This window comes from Numida meleagris, chromosome Z, assembly GCF_002078875.1.
Source record: "Numida meleagris isolate 19003 breed g44 Domestic line chromosome Z, NumMel1.0, whole genome shotgun sequence".
NCBI classification, from domain to species: domain Eukaryota; kingdom Metazoa; phylum Chordata; class Aves; order Galliformes; family Numididae; genus Numida; species Numida meleagris.
The window spans coordinates 73,613,751-73,618,658 of record NC_034438.1 but is presented as its reverse complement, the minus strand read 5'-3'; the positions used below and the strand labels follow the sequence as shown (position 1 = coordinate 73,618,658).

The 4,908-nt window shown below is 53.8% G+C and overlaps 1 protein-coding gene across 1 annotated transcript in view; it reads right to left on the bottom strand.

The window, feature by feature from the left end:
- The window catches only part of ZNF608 (zinc finger protein 608), a 103,616-nt gene extending 103,096 nt beyond the window's left edge, over window positions 1-520 (bottom strand). The window contains exon 1 of the mRNA XM_021380056.1: window positions 251-520. The gene's annotated coding sequence lies outside the window, so the exon portion shown is untranslated. The remainder of the gene's footprint in view (window positions 1-250) is intronic.

Genomic DNA, 4,908 nt, shown 5'->3' with positions numbered 1-4,908 from the left:
AGCCCGGTGAGCGAGGGACCCCCGAGGCACGGCTGGGGCAGCGCGCCGTCGGGGTACGCGCGCGGCCGCCCTCGTGCTCGTCGTGCCCGCGGGGCCGCTCGCTGCTCGCACCGGCCGCGGACGAGCCCTGCTCACTGCGGCTCCCAACGCTCGGCGCTCCCCTTGGCAGAAGGAAAAAAAAAAAAAAAAAAGATAAAATAAAAGATCACCCCCTCTTCGTGCTACAGACACACCACGCAACCGTACTTACGGTCTGTATTGGATGGAGGTGGCCTGTTCCTTCTAACTGCATTGGGTGTGTGTTTGTTGCAGCCGCTTTTTATTTTTGGAAAAAAAAATCTAATGTCTTCAACAGATTTATTGTGTTGGGAAGAAGAGAGCACCAGATACCATGAACCTTCCTTTCTTTCTAAAAAGGAAAATTAAAAACAAAAGCGCGGGGAGGCCCGGCCGCCCCCCGCACGCACGCGCGCACACACACGCACGGGCCCGGCGTGCCCCCGCGGCGGCCGCGGAGGGGGAGTGGGACCGGAGCGGTACCTGAAAGGGACTTTTCTTTGTTCAGAATGCCCCTTCCCTCTCGGCCAATGGGAACCCAGCTTTTATGAAATCGGGCCTTCCCATTGGCCGCCGCTCCTCCTGCCTGCCGGCGGGCTGGGAGGCAGCGAGGCGCACACACGCGGGACGCGCGGACACGCGGGGCACACGGGGGGTTCTGCGCGCAGCCCCGTGCGCGTCCGGCGCCGCAGCCCTCCTCGGGCCGTTCCGTGCGACCGCCGGCTGCAGCCGGCCGCATACAAACCTCGCTTTCGTCTTTCAATTACCTCCTGTAACATTTAGGGATGGAGGGGGGCAAAACAGAAAACCGAGGTGGAGCGCCGCTGTGCCACGATTCGCTCGCTGAGAGGAAGGCTCTCATTTCGTTTTAATTTAATTCCAGGGCGGCTTTCGCGGCGGTGATGAACGGTTTTCCCGTGCCGCTTTCGGAGGCGGTGCGGACATCGCTCGGCGCTCAGGTGCCCGTCGCCCGGAGCCCGGCGGGCGGGGGCTGCTACACGTGCGGCTGTCGGGAGAAGCAGCCCGCGCCCAGGGCCTCCCCCGGTGCGCTCCGCAGGAGCCGCCCCCCGCCGCCGTGCTCCGTCTGACAATATGGCTTAAGTTAGGCAGGTCGGCCTTTATTACTGGTGTGGGTTTTTTTGTGGTTCCCCCCCCCCCCCCCCCCCCCTTTTTTTTTTTTTCGGAAGGGGAGAGAGCAGAAAATAACCCTTTTGTTTCCAGGCCGCTGATTTACTGCCGCACGCACTGAACTGTGAACGCCGGCGACCATATAACTACCACGTGAACATCCTTTCACAGGAATTAGTAACACAAATCTTCCCTATCGGGCTTTGTGTCGCTCGAAAATATCCCCCTTAATCATCCTCTTTGTTTAGCTGGGGAGCCATTACGCCGCACCTCCGCCTCAAATTGCGCTTAACCCTTCGTGGCCCGACGGGCGGGCGGTGGGGCCCGGCACGCCTCGCACCTCGGGGCAAGACTCGCTACCCCTCGGCACCTGCCCGGGTTATCTCCCCCGGGAACACCCGCGGGTCTCCGGGCCTGCCGCCGGTGCGGGACGCCGGCTGTCACCCGGCAGCGGCTGCGAGACCTGCAGAGTCCGGCGGGGCGGCTGGGCTTCGTCAGCCCGCGGGTCGCTGCTCCTGTTTCGTTATGATATGTATTTTTCAGATTTAGGTAATAGCCCTGATTTTTCAATATCGACCTCTGTTTAGACACGTTTCACTTTGGGCTGCTGCTCGTCTGCGAAATTACAGTCATTTTCGCATTATTATCCAGCGAGTAGGAGACGATTTGCATTGAGCGCTGGGTGGGGGAAGGGGCGTGATGGGAAGCGATCTGCCACGGTTAGAACATCATTCCAGCCCGAGGAAAATCGCTGCCAACAGATGGTCTGAGAACGAGCCGAGGCGGAGCCGCTGGGCGAGGGGGCAGGGGTGCCGCTGCCCCACGGCATTACCGTCCGTCCAGAACAGATAGCGGCGGGCAGGGCTCCTCGGCTCACGCGCCCTCCAGCCCAGCCGGGGGAGGGGCAGCTTCCGCACCTGGCTTCGGCCGGGCCGCCCGTGACAGCTCGGCAGAAGGGCAACGAGTTAGCGATGTTCGTCTAAAATAAGAAATCCGGTTCTGATTAGCGCGGCTGCGGACCGCTAGCAATCCCAGCGAGAGCCACCCCCACGTCTCGCCAGGCACACGCATCACGTAGGCTAGGAAAAACCACGGGCAAACATCTATTTTTCAGCGAAAGGCACGCGGAGGCCCCTGCCGCGCCCCGCACAGCTGGCAGCACGCCCGCGTCGGGTCGCACCGAGCGTTCTTGCTCCCTCCGCCGCGGCCGGGCCACTTCGGCCGGCGGGGCCGGCACGGGGACGCGCTGCCCCCCGCCGCGGCGGCGCGCCTCTCCCCCCTGCCTCCGCCGCCCGGGTCGCGGGGCAGGCAGCCAATCAACGCCGCAGAAATCGCTTTCGCGGCCTCTGATTGGCTGAGGCTGTGAGCCGGCGTGCGGCCGGCCGCGAGGCGCGGAGAGCCCGGGTGCGAGCGGGAGCGGAGGCTCGGGCACGCGCTCACGAGGCGCGCCCCCGGCTGCTACCCTGCCCTGCCCTGCTGCTGGGCGCGCGGCCGAGCCCGCGGCGCGAGGTCTGCCGGCGGCTGGAAGGGCCGTGTGGCTCTAGCTGCATTTGCAGCACGGCCGTAATCTCCGACACGCAGACGATTTCCTCCGGCAGCGCCCTTTGTGGCTGATGTCGGGGGCACGTCGGTGCCGATCTCAGCACTGCACAGCATGGCTGCGGTGATCGAAACAGCGTTTTTCTTTCTCCTCCGCATTAAAGGAGAGGACAAAGTCCTATTTCTCTTGAGGATTTATTTACCAGGTTAATTGGGTGAATGGCATTGCCGCTGCACCTAACGCTTTGCAGTCATGAGCATATTTAACAGCAGTGCGTTGGAAACGATCATATTGATCCAACCATTTTGGATTAGCAGACCCTTATAACCCCCAGAATTTATCACAGCCTGTCCCACAGTCTTCTGGTCACTATTTTAATTGGCATGTGCAAACCACTAGTGCTGCAGATTCGTTGTGGATAATTTATTACAGCCTCGCAGCCTGCCAGTGATCCATAAACTGAAGTGTGGGAACTGGCGATACAGACATTCATGGCTTGGCAGATACTTATGTTAGATACTTTTTTTTTTTTTTTTAAGGTGGCAGTGCTAGCAATGTTTTCTTCTTTAGAACAGTCTGTAGGCCCTCTTACATTTATCTGCATATTCACAGCGTCTCTGAGTTTGATGTCTGATCTGAAGGTCAGTATCTCTGATGCTTCAGCACTTAAGTAAGTGTAGTTATGTCTGGAAACAAAGTACCGCTGTGGTGTTTATAGACTGCAACAAAAAAATGACCTGGGAACTAGCAACTGGAAGGAGTGGTTTAGGAAAGACTGTGTTTGTGTTTGCGTGGGGGTAGGGACAGAGTCCAAAGGTGATAGAAACTATCTCGCAAGAAGGATAAAAATGAAAGAAAGTCATCATCTGAAGATTAAAAAAAAGAAAAAAAGGTAACAAAGAAATCTGCTAATCAGTGAAATAAACAGTGTCTCAGTGGAAGTTCTTACTTCCCATCACATGGGACTTTAACATTAGGCAAGAAGAAGCAATAAAAAATGAATATTATGGGGGATAATTCCATTCTGGTGTCAGAATGGACTGAGAGATGTAGTAAGTCTTTCCCGTTTCTTAACTGGCAGTTCCGAGAGATTCTGCTGCAGAATTTGTGCTACAAACCTTTGACCCAGACATAAATGTAGCATTCAGTTCTCTATATTCTCAATTTCTCCTTGAGTAATTCAAACAAGAGGTTATTTATTTACGTAGTGCATATGCAGTGCTGTGTAAACATTCCAATAATATTTAAAAACATGTATTTCTTGTTAAATAGTCTGTGTGTGATAAGAAGCAGGCAATGCATGTTAAAATCTGTGTTACAGCCTTTTGTTGTAGCCTTAGTACCCTATTACACAGTGCATTTTTTACAGCTACTTTCATACAAAATAACGTAATGTTTCAGAGTTTATTGTAATTTGTAATAGAAATGATGGATGGAGGAACAGTATTTTAGCCAGGCAGCATCCACATTATAGTAGTGCTGGGGTGAAAAATCTACAAAAGGCCAGTGGCTGGGTGCCATACTTCAGATTTTCAGAGAGAACAAATGAGCATGGGGAAATGAAACTGAGGCTTAGGGAATAGTATTAGATTGTTTTATTAGAGAGAAGGCTAGGAGTCATAGGCCAGGGAGAGGGAAGATGAGTCTTGAAATGGAATTTGCAGAGTAGTAGTCAGTCAGACTTAAGGAGCCTTTAGCAGAAGCTGTGGCGAGAGCAATTTGTTGTCCAATGCAAAAGGAGGGACAGTAGGTCAGAGCTTGGCCCTGGCTATGCAAAACGAATAGGTATAGTTACAATCAGATTGTACATATAAGGGTTGAGATAATGGTGACTAAGAAGCTGAATGTGTGAGGTGAGGAATTAATCTATGAAAATTTTCAAAGCCAAGGTCAGGGATACACTAGCCTTAGGACAGGAAATAGGACCCACACCACAGTTTGGGGAAAAAAAGAGCTAGAAGATAACGAACCTGGAAACTCAGCAAAATAGTTATCAGAATATATTCGGGAGCTGACATCTGCTAGATGCACTGCAGAAGGTGTGGAAGGAGAAAATTACTGTTCCAGGAGAAGATGCGTGCCTGAGATCTTGGTAATCAGGCTGAGAGGCATGTTGATAAATGGTGTGTGCTTCAGCTACACATAAAGAAAGCATCCGTTAATACTTCTTGTTTCCAGAGTAG